Source organism: Schistocerca cancellata, chromosome 2 (assembly GCF_023864275.1).
Source record: "Schistocerca cancellata isolate TAMUIC-IGC-003103 chromosome 2, iqSchCanc2.1, whole genome shotgun sequence".
NCBI classification, from domain to species: Eukaryota; Metazoa; Arthropoda; class Insecta; order Orthoptera; family Acrididae; genus Schistocerca; species Schistocerca cancellata.
In genome coordinates, this window is record NC_064627.1 from 1,058,275,569 (window position 1) to 1,058,290,726 (window position 15,158).

At 45.5% G+C, this 15,158-nt stretch overlaps 1 protein-coding gene across 1 annotated transcript in view; it reads right to left on the reverse strand.

Annotated features, from left to right (window-relative positions):
• LOC126160968 (uncharacterized) overlaps window positions 1–15,158 on the reverse strand; it is a 340,498-nt gene that overhangs the window by 128,795 nt on the left and 196,545 nt on the right. The gene's annotated exons all lie outside the window — the stretch shown is intronic.

Below are 15,158 nucleotides of genomic sequence, written 5' to 3' on the forward strand. Positions count from 1 at the left end.
AATACAGATAATGGAAGTTTACAGTCTAGTAAGTATGTTATTATTATTGCTGATAATTTACGAGGGTTGGAACATTAATAGTGGCAACTATTTATTTACAGCTCGTACAAAATAGATGCGTGTTTCAAATTTTTACTGACCTTCAAAGCAGTCACCAACATTGTGTATAACCCGTCGCCAGCGATGTGGAAGTCGTAGGATACTTCTAGCAGTGACAGTTGAGTTGACAGTTCGAGCGGCGCGGTGTATTGCCCGACGAATTTGTAGCAGTTCTGAAGCGAATGCCTTGAAGTGTTTCCTTCAGTTTAGAAATCGAGTTGAACTCACGAGGGCTTAAGTCAGGGGAGTGCAGTAGGTGGTATAGCACTTTGCAGCCCCATCAGTCAAACAAATCAGTAACAGCTTGTACTGTACGTGCTTGAGCATTGTCCTGCAAAATGATGGTGCAAAATGAAGTGACAACACTTCTGTCTCTAAGCTGGTCGTAGGTTGTGTTTCAGAAATGAACAGCACTGTCCGGCTGCTCATTCAGAAGGGACAGGAATTTAGTTTTCGTATCTCTTTCAAGCCTGTCACAAAGTTCCCTGGAATCAGGGTCAGAGACTGTATCAATATCCGATCAGCATCATCAGCTGATAAGTCCCGGTGTCTGCCCTTTTCAATAAGTTTTTTTATCTTCATTTCCAGCTACGGGCTGTATCGGCAGCATACGAAAATGAGAAACATGAGGCAGCTCCGCAAGAGGCGACAACAGCCCAGCTGCCAACCTCTCCTCCAGTATGTCTCACGTACTTTCTCGAGTATGAAAGGAGGTATGCCTCTACTTCCAACGTTTAAACCAAATTCAATACGTTACCTATATTTCGTACACAGCAATGCATGCTATACAATACGCCAAACGTAAACCGGCCACTGAAAACTTTTCAAGATTGCGCAGTGTTTTACTTTACTTCCAAGTATCATAATGACTACGGGCAACAACGAAAGGAAAAGAAATTCATTATCAAGCTGTAGTTTCAGATTGTAAGATGTACAAAATCTTTTTTTTTTTCGAATAATTTCCTCAAAATCGAATGCGATGTACTACATAGTGGAGAACACGCACACATCCGAGAACAGTGGTTTTTAATTTGTTTGCACAAAAATAAAGGCTGTAATGAGAAAGTAACTACCGAGATGGATGTAACTTTGGTTCATTTACATAAAACAATTTTTTCTGAGGCACATCGGATGACTTAAAATTTCCCTGACCGTGTATCGTATGGCACAAGTTAACCGGAGCAACCAGGCGTCCGCGTTGCGCCGGGCGATACGACGGAGGTATGCATCGGCGTTGTGTCGCTATCATCCAGTTTGGACCAGTTAAATCGCTTTCGCCATTACTCCAATCGACGATCAGTGTACAAGAAACTAGAAGTCTGATCAGTGGGATGTGAGTGTTGAGGTGGAGTTGCTTTTACCTCTCACTTTTTACGCTTTTTTTATTAACTCGAAAACTGTGACTTATAGCGAATATGGTTCCCGATACAAAATCAAACTACGTTAAATTTCCTACACATTGATTTTTTTTTCTCTCTCTAGGAACAATAGTAGCCGCGTTTGAAGGACTGGAAAAATGACAGACAGTGGTATTGTGGTATAAAATTAATGTTTTATTCTTAAATAAAGTGTGTTGAGGGCAAAATTAAATGTGTGTACCACACCTAAGCGCAGCAGAGTCTTGTTATATGATAAACTGTGTTCTATGGTTGTAAGGGAGGGGAAGGGTGGGGTAGTGGGAGGTTGAAGGGTAGACCCGTGAAGGAAGGTAGGCTGTCGGATTATGGTCCTCTCTTCTTCACAAGTATGCAAACTGAAGAGCGTGCCGGCGAGTCCCCACGATCTCTGCCCTACATCGTCAAAAGAAGGAACTGAAAAGGTATTCCGATGCATCCGCCGCGTTTTGTGAATCGCTGGCGACACAATGCGCAGACATGCCCAGAGTCATCTTCATTTTCAACAAAGTTCGCTACCACTTCACGGAATACATATAGTAATACGAATCGCATACGGAGGGAATCAACGTAACTCTCTGCACACTATTCTTCACTGCTTGGGGGTAAACTGATTCTTAGTTATCCTGTACAGAGGTTGTGGACTGATAAGGTAAAGAATGAGGAGGTTCTGCGCAGAATCGGAAAGGAGAGGAACATATGGAAAACACTGACAAGAAGAAGGGACGGGATGATAGAACATCTGTTCAGACGTCACGGAATAACTTCCACGGTACTATAGGGAGCTGTAGAGAGCAAAAACCTTAGAGGAAGACAGAGATTGGAATATCCGACAAATTGGCACTGGAGAGAAATTCGTGGCGGGCTGCATCAAACCAGTCAGAAGACTGATGACTCAAAAAAGTGCAGTTTTAGTGTTACTCCACGAAAGGTAACTTCCCCACCACGAACGCTGTCACTTTTTACACTCCTGGAAATTGAAATAAGAACACCGTGAATTCATTGTCCCAGGAAGGGGAAACTTTATTGACACATTCCTGGGGTCAGATACATCACATGATCACACTGACAGAACCACAGGCACATAGACACAGGCAACAGAGCATGCACAATGTCGGCACTAGTACAGTGTATATCCACCTTTCGCAGCAATGCAGGCTACTATTCTCCCATGGAGACGATCGTAGAGATGCTGGATGTAGTCCTGTGGAACGGCTTGCCATGCCATTTCCACCTGGCGCCTCAGTTGGACCAGCGTTCGTGCTGGACGTGCAGACCGCGTGAGACGACGCTTCATCCAGTCCCAAACATGCTCAATGGGGGACAGATCCGGAGATCTTGCTGGCCAGGGTAGTTGACTTACACCTTCTAGAGCACGTTGGGTGGCACGGGATACATGCGGACGTGCATTGTCCTGTTGGAACAGCAAGTTCCCTTGCCGGTCTAGGAATGGTAGAACGATGGGTTCGATGACGGTTTGGATGTACCGTGCACTATTCAGTGTCCCCTCGACGATCACCAGTGGTGTACGGCCAGTGTAGGAGATCGCTCCCCACACCATGATGCCGGGTGTTGGCCCTGTGTGCCTCGGTCGTATGCAGTCCTGATTGTGGCGCTCACCTGCACGGCGCCAAACACGCATACGACCATCATTGGCACCAAGGCAGAAGCGACTCTCATCGCTGAAGGCGACACGTCTCCATTCGTCCCTCTATTCACGCCTGTCGCGACACCACTGGAGGCGGGCTGCACGATGTTGGGGCGTGAGCGGAAGACGGCCTAACGGTGTGCGGGACCGTAGCCCAGCTTCATGGAGACGGTTGCGAATGGTCCTCGCCGATACCCCAGGAGCAACAGTGTCCCTAATTTGCTGGGAAGTGGCGGTGCGGTCCCCTACGGCATTGCGTAGGATCCTACGGTCTTGGCGTGCATCCGTGCGTCGCTGCGGTCCGGTCCCAGGTCGACGGGCACGTGCACCTTCCGCCGACCACTGGCGACAACATCGGTGTACTGTGGAGACCTCACGCCCCACGTGTTGAGCAATTCGGCAGTACGTCCACCCGGCCTCCCGCATGCCTACTATACGCCCTCGCTCAAAGTCCGTCAACTGCACATACGGTTCACGTCCATGCTGTCGCGGCATGCTACCAGTGTTAAAGACTGCGATGGAGATCCGTATGCCACGGCAAACTGTCTGACACTGACGGCGGCGGTGCACAAATGCTGCGCAGCTAGCGCCATTCGACGGCCAACACCGCGGTTCCTGGTGTGTCCGCCGTGCCGTGCGTGTGATCATTGCTTGCACAGCCCTCTCGCAGTGTCCGGAGCAAGTATGGTGGGTCTGACACACCGGTGTCAATGTGTTCTTTTTTCCATTTCCAGGAGTGTAGTTTACAGATAGACTGTACCTCCATAGCACTTCCTGTCCAGTTCTCTTGTATAAGCAGACAAAATAACTTCACCGAGCTCGTGTTTATACAGGGTGATTTTTCTTCCTAGGAATTGATCGATGAGAGGACGCGGACCAAAAAAGTTCTAATGAACTTACATCCGGAAATGCATGTTTTCCATGCCAGAGACCATTTATTCAGTCATAGTTCGTTACAGAGGCCACGGTCTAAAACGCACTGTGCCATGCAGCCACAGTTATAGCATGCATGGTTGCCTCCCAGAGGGTGGTACTGTTCCTCAAACGTCATGTCCCAACGCCCTCTCCTGCCATAGTCATTGGTAATGTGTCCGATTCACTTCTCTGGCTGACTCACCTTGTAGTGGATGTGATACAGCGTTGTATTCAAATCGAGAGCTTGCCGACATAGTGTTTACGTACGGAAAGGCAATTGGCAACGAGCGGTGGGCAGCAAGGTTGTATGAGGAGACCTAACCCCGGCCGGCCGCTGGTGACCGAGCGGTTCTAGGCGCTTCAGTCTGGAAACGCGCGACCGCTACGGTCGCAGGTTCGAATCCTGTCTCGGGCATGGATGTGTGTGATGTCCTTAGGTTAGTTAGGGGACTGATGACCTGAGATGTTAAGTCCCATAATGCTCAGAGCCATTTGAACCTAACCCCGCCGACAACAACCACAGCGTTCAGTGTGTGCAACAGTGCTTCGCCGTTTGTCTGAGACAGTGTCGTTTCAGGAAGCCGGAAATCATGGAGGACGTACCCGAAATTTTCGGGCACCAGACTTGGAGCAAAATGTGATCAAACTGTGGAAGGCGACCGCCGTGTCAGTACCAGGTAGTTGGTCCGCCAGTACAGGGTAAGCCAGACGACCGTGTGGAACGTTTGCCACGACACTTGTTCTACCCTTATCATTGACAGGACTTACTAGCGACAGACTTCCCACGTCGGGAGCAGTTTTGTTACTGGATTCTTTACTGGGTAACCAAGATTTCGGGACTTGTGTCATCCATCCTATTCACAGATGAGCCCGCCTTTATCCGGAGTGATACCTTCAACTTTCATAACAGCCATCTGTGGGATAGTATGGAGAATACCCACGGTATGGTGACAGTGAATCATCAGTATCGCTGCAGCCGGAATGTTTGGGCCGGGATATTTGGCGACTGTACTTTGGGACCAGTCTTCCTTCCACGTCTCCTAACAGGTCGAAACTACCGGCGTTTCTTGCGGCTGACTTTGCCTCCCCTGCTGGAAGAAGTGCCATTGATGATTCGAAGGGTTATGTGGCTGCTACATGATGGTGCTCCAGCCCGCTTCGCCGTTAACGTCGGGACGCATCTCAGCCGTGTCTTCCCCGGTCGATGAATCGGACGAGGGGTTGCAGCTGCATGGCCTGCTCGTTCACCGGATCTCAACCCTTGCGATTTCTGCTTATGGAGCCATCTCAGAAGTATCGTGTACGCAGAGAACATTCCATGTGTGAAGACGCTGAAGCAGCGTATTCATGCTGCCTTTGACATTGTTTGGATGCAGCTTGATGACGTTTGGTTTGTGGGGCGCTCAACTACGTGGTTATCAGCGCCCGTACAATTTTCCAACCTTTGCTCAGTCCAATTTCGCCACTTTACTGGATGATGATGAAATGATGAGAACAACACAAACACCCAGTCATCTCGAGGCAGGTGAAAATCCCTGACCCCGCCGGGAATCGAACCCGGGACCCCGTGCTCGGGGAGCGAGAATGCTACCGCGAGACCACGAGCGGCGGACTTGGATGCAGCTTGGCCGATGTGAACGTGTGAGTGCGCGCAGATGCACTGACAGTTAAACCCCGCAAAAATGGTCTACAGATCGTCAAATACATACTCACGCACTCACCGTACCGCAGTGCAGCGCCGACAGAGGAAATTGCCGCCATAAACGCGGCCCATGACCGCAGCTGCGGAAGCGTGTGTTAGCCAGAGAGAGGCTAGACGGCTGTGGACGACCCCTCATCCCAGGAGGACTTGAGTAGTAAGAGTTCGAACGCTATCAATAGCTAACTCTCGTCATATTGAATCTTCTCAAATTTCCGCAGGGTAGACACGCGACGCATGCGGTCCGGAAGGCAACTCAATGCAAACTGCGTATTAGTTCACTATTCACCCGCCTAGGGGGCAACCGCGAGCCGAATCGTCATAAGCCATAAGCTCTCTCGGACTCTCTGATCTGATGTAAAAAGGATGGGCAAGCCCCATCTCGAAACAGAGGCATTACTGTTCCTGGCCCTGACCTGCTTGCTTGCTGCTATGCTTTCTACGTCCATCTCACGGCTCACAAGAATATCGGGAACCACACACATATTTACCAGTGTAACTACAATTAAATATTAGGATTGCTGTCATAGTCTGACACCGAGCAATGTACTGGATATGTCTCCCCTTTATGACCGTGGTTCTGGAACGAATCTCAGTATCTATAGCACACGTAATTTTCTATGTAAGAAAGAAAATGTTTCGTTCTCCTTACGGCTATCGATGTGCTGAATCTATACCTCCCTCACTATAGGACACGCAGCAGCGACCACCAGACACTCGTGCATACACCGCGAAGACCGTTGTACAAAGGCTGGGTCAGTTCCCCTCGGCACAAAGGTGTTACTGCTTCTGGCCCCGACCTATTTCCTTGCTTGCTTCCTTTCTACACACATCTCCATACTCTGGGATTACAAGAACACAGGCATTTTCACATGGCTTGCCAGAGTATTATACCATTTTCCCGGTACTTCTCGATATCAAGCACATAGCAGTATCATACCGATGGCTCACACAACATAATTCCGAAGATATAGACTGGAAATTATTTCTCTACAAACCCCAAACTTCAGCGAGGTGGAGCATGCTGTAAACCGTTGAGTAACTAGAAACTTATCTCGTCTGCGAAGACCTTTGCGTGTAAACTCGAAAAAATAGAGGAAACTGATAGTTCCACTCGCAAATACCGATGTCAGTGATATATCAGATTCCAAATAATCCTTGCAATTTACAAAGTCAACTAAGGTGTTTCTCATGTCTAGAGAACCAGCAAACGTGCCGTCGACCCGTCTTTCACCTCCTAGGTGCACTTGCACACACCACAATCGATGTTCTCTCAACCAAATAAAGGTGGAAAATGTGAAGAAGCAGTCAGTCGGACAATTTACATGGGAGGGATGTCGAAACATACACACATATTTTATAAGCCTGATGCTCAAGGCGAACCTATCACGCATCCCCTACTACTAAGTATAATACTTTGCCAATAACTGATTGCTGGCGATACGAAATAATACTGACCGAAAATCAACAATGGGTGGAAATGTCTCATAAGTTTTTCTTGCAAGTGGTACCATTGTGTCTTAGAAAGAGAGGCGTAATCGTCTTACAAACCGTCAGATGTTAAAACACACGATCACAACAACTACTGCATGTTACTGTCACAAGAGGTCTTAGTTCTACAAGTGCATACATGTAACCATGTTAAAAGCTATACAGGCTTTATAAATCGAGGTATAGCATTACCTCTGAATGAAGTGGTTTTTCCAGGCAAATGCCGTGACACTGAATATAGACGGTGATCGCCAGAGTGTATAGTATCAGACCAACAGTGCGGTTACACGTCGCTGACAGTGCAACCCCGTAATTAATCCTTAATTTAGAAACTGATTCAGCTAAGGAACGTGGTATGAAACAGGTATTTGCATCTCCCTCATGCCGCCGCCGCTAGATATTTCTCCAGTATTTGTAATGCATTCAGAAACATCGTCCAGTACGCCTTAGATAAATTCGTACCGACTAAGGTCCAAAGCGAGGGGAAAGATCCACCGTGGTATAACAATCATGTACGAAAGGTACTACGGAAACAAAGAAAGCTTCATCATAGGTTTAAGAGTAGTCGAATCATAGCTGATAAGGAAAAGCTGAACGAAGCGAAAAAGAGCGTAAAGAGAGCAATGAGAGAAGCATTCAACGAATTCGAACATAAAACATTGGCAAACAATCTAAACAAGAACCCTAAAAAGTTTTGGTCATATGTAAAATCGGTAAGCGGATCTAAATCCCCTATTCAGTCACTCGTTGACCACGATGGCACCGAAACAGAGGACGACCGAAGAAAGGCAGAAATACTGAATTCAGTGTTCCGAAACTGTTTCACTGCGGAAAATCGTAACACGGTCCCTGACTTCAGCCGTCGCACGGACGCCAAAATGGAAAATATTGAAATAAACGATATCGGAATTGAAAAACAACTGCTATCACTTAGTAGCGGAAAAGCATCCGGACCAGACGAGATACCCTTAAGATTCTACAGTGATTATGCTAAAGAACTTGCCCCCTTTCTATCAGCAATTTATCGTAGATCGCTGGAAGAACGTAAAGTACCTAGCGACTGGAAGAAAGCGCAGGTCGTTCCCATTTTCAAGAAGGGTCATAAATCAGATGCGAATAATTATAGGCCTATTTCGCTTACGTCAATCTGTTGTAGAATAATGGAACATGTTTTGTGTTCTCGTATTATGACGTTCTTAGATAATACAAATCTCCTTCATCATAACCAACATGGATTCCGCAAACAGAGATCATGTGAAACTCAGCTCGCCCTATTTGCCCAAGAAATTCACAGTGCCGTAGACACTGGCGAGCAGATTGATGCCGTATTCCTGGACTTCAGGAAGGCATTTGATACGGTTCCGCACTTACGTTTAATGAAAAAAATACGAGCTTACGGAATATCGGACCAGGTTTGTGATTGGATTCAGGATTTCCTAGAAGAAAGAACACAACATGTCATTCTTAACGGTTCAAAATCTGCAGATGTAGAGGTAATTTCGGGAGTACCGCAAGGAAGCGTGATAGGACCTTTATTGTTTACAATATACATAAATGACTTAGTTGACAACATCGGTAGCTCCGTGAGGCTATTTGCAGATGACACGGTTGTCTACAAGAAAGTAGCAACATCAGAAGACTCGTACGTACTCCAGGAAGACCTGCAGAGGATTAATGCATGGTGCGACAGCTGGCAGCTTTCCCTAAACGTAGATAAATGTAATATAATGCGCATACATAGGGGCAGAAATCCATTCCAGTACGATTATGCCATAGGTGGTAAATCATTGGAAGCGGTAACGACCGTAAAATACTTAGGAGTTACTATCCGGAGCGATCTGAAGTGGAATGATCACATAAAACAAATAGTGGGAAAAGCAGGCGCCAGGTTGAGATTCATAGGAAGAATTCTAAGAAAATGTGACTCATCGACGAAAGAAGTAGCTTACAAAACGCTTGTTCGTCCGATTCTTGAGTATTGCTCATCAGTATGGGACCCTTACCAGGTTGGATTAATAGAAGAGATAGACATGATCCAGCGAAAAGCAGCGCGATTCGTCATGGGGACATTTAGTCAGCGCGAGAGCGTTACGGAGATGCTGAACAAGCTCCAGTGGCGGACACTTCAAGAAAGGCGTTACGCAATACGGAGAGGTTTATTATCGAAATTGCGAGAGAGCACATTCCGGGAAGAGATGGGCAACATATTACTACCGCCCACATATATCTCGCGTAATGATCACAACGAAAAGATCCGAGAAATTAGAGCAAATACGGAGACTTACAAGCAGTCGTTCTTCCCACGCACAATTCGTGAATGGAACAGGGAAGGGGGGATCAGATAGTGGTACAATAAGTACCCTCCGCCACACACCGTAAGGTGGCTCGCGGAGTATAGATGTAGATGTAGATGTAGATGTAGATGCCATGTCAGAGGTTTGGTGATATATCGACTGGGTTATAGGCGATGGTTGATTGAGAAGGACCACAAACAGCAGATGGTGTGTGTGAGGTCATAAGAAATGTATACTAGCTTTTTAGATCTCTAGTGTTACGCTGTATGCTAGAAATTCTGGCTGTGATTTGGAATCAGGTCTCTCCATTCAACCACATATCTGCGTTGGATCCATGGAGAAGTCCTTTAATGATTACAGCCACTAGTGAATCACATTTCTGGCACTTCCATATCTCGAAACGAGGCACCTTTCTCGAACCTGTCTGCTACAGTAAAATTCCAACGTGGTTTTAGTCAGTCCCTATGCATCTTGCAAATGCTGACATTTCTGCAGCTTTATGCATGTGATCATTGTAGTTTAAGTCAGAACTAAGTAAAGTCAGAGAAAGCTATGTCCACCACCTTCTGCAACCTGTGTAGAAACAGGCTAAGCAGAGTTAGTGCGACAGTACTGTATTTTTGACGATTCGATGGAAACGGGAACAGTTTGTCGTAGCTCCGCCAACTGTCACGATTTGTAAGGTCACTGCCAAACGAAACCCGCTCCTGCAAGACGAAGTAGTATAAAAGACAGTACGTGAACTGGGAGAAGGATAAGGATTTTGCTACTGCATTGTGGTGCATCCCCAAACTACATACAAGTACTGCTCCCCGAAGCAGAACCGCATCCCTCAGGGCCCATTGACATCTATCACCCCAACATGCCACAATTCGTTATTCTGTAACATACAACAGGGACAAATTACGAACTATGAAAGCTCTACTACTTCATCCAATAGAGAACTCGATAAGATTTTTACTGCATCTCTCTCCTCCCATATATCGAAAATAAATATCGTCTGCGTGCCGGCATCGAGCACATGTGACATTCCTATTAAATATACAGCTATTGATCCATTGCACGGACCAGTGTAAAGATACATCACCTTTACTGTAGGAGGATGACCGTATTCCACAAACTATTCTATAAGTCAAAAAGACCCTCCCTGTGGCCCTGTGTCGTTATTTGAAACATTGCTTTTTTCTGCTGTAACACGCTTTGTACACTGCCACACATTTTATTTTTTCCGCCACGACTTTGAGGTCTGTATCAGGTTCTAAACTGACATTAACATGTTCTGATCCATTGCTTCTCACAGAAAACTAGACGTCGCACGGTATAAGTCATGATGTTACTGCTGCTACCATAACACACCACACACACACTGGATGATTTTAAATAAAAGACAGTTACAACATAAGGAAACTGGAAGAGTTTGGCGGCGTTGTGGAGAGTTTCCAAACTGCTGTCCGAAGGTGATTGACGACCTCTACATTTAAACTCATCTGTCACAGTGACGGAATAGTTGATGGCTCTACGTTCCATTTCGACTGATTCCTCATATTGCAGTCGTGTACGCGATCACTGTTTCGGTGCTAGCCATCCCCAGAAGGTGTTGCCCCTTCACCAAAACTCTTTGGTTCAATTGGCTCTGAGCACTATGGGACTTAACATCTGAGGTCATCAGTCCCCTAGAACTTAGAACTAGTTAAACCTAACTAACCTAAGGACATCACACACATCCATGCCCGAGGCAGGATTCGAACCTGCGACCGTAGCGGTCGCACGGTTCCAGACTGTAGCGCCTAGAACCGCTCGGCCACTTCGGCTGGCTCCAAAACTCTTTCTCCAACTCTAAAAAACGATGTCAGTCAATCATTATGAGGTAAGCAACAATGTACCAGTGGATGGATGAGATGGAAAAGACACCATCGATGTACTCAAATAACAAGCATCACAGTTGATAGTGCAAACAATTTTACAGTAATTTCAACACCGACCAATAATGCGACAGCATGTTTCCCAATTTCAGTATCATAGCTAGTCCGTCCTTTCTCTACTTTGCGAGTATCACTGCGAATGTAGATAGATGACTGTGCAGTACGTCCATTCATTGTTAATTCTCGAACATATCAAAGTATACCAGTCAGTGCTCTACATATTTCTAGCACCTCGAGCGTAGTGCTTAATTTACGATCTATCTCTATGCGAATGGGAGTCACAGAGCATTATCACAGTCTTAGGATAATATTAGAGACTGAAAGATCTCCTTGCACTGTCTTTGACCAACCTACCCTGCAGCCGACCAGAAGTAGACCACTACATTCCACGTCTTGTGAATGAGTGTAGCTTGCTGAGTCCTCACCCATCCAAATGCACAAGATTGCTCCAGATGCGTCCGTGTGGAGGAGGTTAGCACTCCTTATCGATGTGTAGTAACAGATTTGAAAGTGTTAAGAAGAACAAGAAACGGGAGATTTTGACGTATGATGGAGCTCCAGACGGATGGAGTTCGAAGCATTTTACGTGAATCAACTACGCTATCAATTTTAAAGTGTTGTTCTAGTGTCTTGGCTCAGTACCAGGAGGGTACTGATAAGAGAGAACATAAAGAAGTGCACTCCGAAGGCTACACAGCTCTGCACTTAAAACAGGCTATAATGTTAGATCGCTGGAGTTTCCGACATATCAGTCATGTGGAATGCACCGCTGTTAATATTCCAATGTAAGAAATACATTTCCAGTGCGTGACATACATCCTTCTTGCAGGTTTCTCTACGCTAAACTATGGTAACAAACTGTAAAACAAAAAACTACTTCCTTAAAACAGTGGCTCTGTGTGATACATGCACAATGTAGCTTTCCAGAGATGTATAGCGTCCACTGTTCACATCAGATCACGGTTCAGAAATTATACTATGCCCATCCGACATGTGAAATTACAAATCATGCCGCCACTAACTCTGTAAACAGCACACCTGTCAAGCAGATTTATACACGGGGATTGCAGTGTCTCACGAACACCTATCCCTAACTTAGTTGTGAAACTGAAGTATCGATTTTACACCCAAGGTACGAGTCGAATGCAGACTATGTCACACAACTGATGCATCCTGACAGAACATCAGAAAAAAATGGTCAAATTACCTGCAGCAACGTCTCCCTATCTCTGTCTAGAATGCATCCAGTCTACTATAAAATAGTACCTCATTACAGCTCCATCTCAACCGACCACTCCATCACTTTATGTCATCCTTTAATGCAGATGGAAGTAAGTTTAGAGGCAGATGGCTCTCTGTCTTCCTGAAAAGCGTCAAATACAGGTTCCCAGAACCCTTCTGATGATAACGGAGACGCTTTACAGCATAGTTCTTCGTGCTACGTCAATTTATAAACAATGTTTTCGCCATACACTGGATTTAACGTGCGTATTTTATGTGTACAAGTAGTGTAACTTTGATCCTTTGTATCTCGGAAACGGATAAACATATCCAGAAAATTTCCAAGGTCGTTCGAAATCGGGATCTTAGGAATACATCGTATAAATTTCAGCCATTTGCTGTATACAGCCTTCTTGGAATCCGCTGCTCGGTTTTGGTACCAGAAAAACCATGTTTTTGGAATGTTTCTTGATAACAGATATGGATTTTTGAAAACGGGAAGATGTAACTTCTAGACAGAGGCCTAGAAAATATATCGTTCTAATTAGAGCAATTTGCTGCGGTTAGCTATTGAAATACCCGCTGCTGACGGTGAAAACGATCGTTACCGGTTTTCTCAGGAACCGCCCTTGAATTAAATGGTGCGTCCATAAGCTCTTTTAGGAGCACTGTGAACCATTCCAAATGCAAAAAGAACCAACCGATTTTCACAGTTTGCCTAAGCTGTAGAAAGTTGGCATATTCAAACTTGGACCCTATCCCGTCGGATACTTACAATAAGATGATCCTTCTGTTGGGTATACAAATGGTCCTTAGTCCAAGGGCCATTCAAAACACTTGACCCTACCTTTCTGTCGCAATAGAAGCCGAGATATGAGACGCGGAAAATCCCGTTTCCATTCGCGCCGTTTTGGAACATACTGGTGGTGCATGCTGTCGCATGCGTACCAGTGAATACCTGTACGTGTGTTAAACTGTATTTTGTTCCATAAATTGATGGCCTGTGCCAATCGAAACAAAGCAAGGGCTTCCCAGCATATAAATGTACGTGTATATCCGTATTCTCCAAACCTCTCACTCATTGTGAAGTGGATGAAAAATTGGTACTTCGATTTTAACTCGTATTACGGCTTTCTCCTGTTGCATTCAAGTATGCAGCGCAGGAAGAAAATTTAAATGCCTCTGGGCGCGGTGTAGTCTGTCTGATCTTGTTTTGACGGCGGGAGAGTTACGAAGAGGGCTTCAACATGATTCCCGATTCCTCATTTGTTACTGGTTCTTGGAACACTCTAAGCAGGCTTTCGCGGGGTAACTGACGTCTAACTTCGAGCTTCCCGCAGGTCAGATTTTTTCAGCTTTTCCGTGACGCACTGCTGTGAGCCAAACAAACATTTAGCGACCATTCATGCTGGACTTGAATATCACCTAGTCCTACCTGCTATGTGTTCCACATACTTAAGAAATATTGTAGGATGCACGAGTGCTCTGCAGACAATTTGCTTTGCAGAGTGACTGCATTCCTTCCAATATCCTACCAATGAAACATACCTACATGAATATTGCATTTCATATCCTCATAAACTGTAACACTTAGGTATTTATGCGACTTGACTGACTACAGTTGTGACTCATTGATACCGTAGTCACAGGACATCACGTGTTAGCGAAGTGTACCGCTTTACTCACATTTCTGAACTTTTAAACTAAGTTGCAAATTTTGTATCACTTTGAAACCTTATCAAGATCTGACTGAATATTTGTGCAGCTTTTTTTGATAGTATTTCATTAAAGGCAACAGCACGATGTGTTACGAATCTAAGGATATTATTGCTATTCTATAATAGGTCATTAATGTACAAGATGAATAGTCCCAACATAGTTCCTCTGGCACGTCTGATATTACTTCTACACCTGTCGACGACTCTTGAACCAAACCTACTTGTTTCCTACCGAGATATCCTCAGTCCAATCACAAACCTCGTTTGAGACCTAATATTGTCGTAGTTTTGCTAACAAGCCTAGGTACGGCACTGAGTCAAAAAATGTTCAAATGTGTGTGAAATCTTATGGGACTTAACTGCTAAGGTCATCAGTCCATAAGCTTACACACTACTTAACCTAAATTATCCTAAGGACAAACACACACACCCATGCCCGAGGGAGGACCGAACCTCCGCCGGGACCAGCCGCACAGTCCATGACTGCAGCGCCTCAGACCGCTCGGCTAATCGCGCGGCGGCACTGAGTCAAACTCTAGTCGAATTTGGGTATCTTTGATTGCCTTGATCCATAACTCTTACTATGTCAGGTGAAAAAAGCACGAATTGTGTTTCACAAGACCTATGTTTCCGAGATTCATGCTGGCTGACATGCAGGACGTCAATCTGTTCGAGATAATAGTAAGATATTAGAATCTACCTCAACGTAGAAGAATAATGATTGCCGAAACATACGTGACTCACATCAACTTTCGCG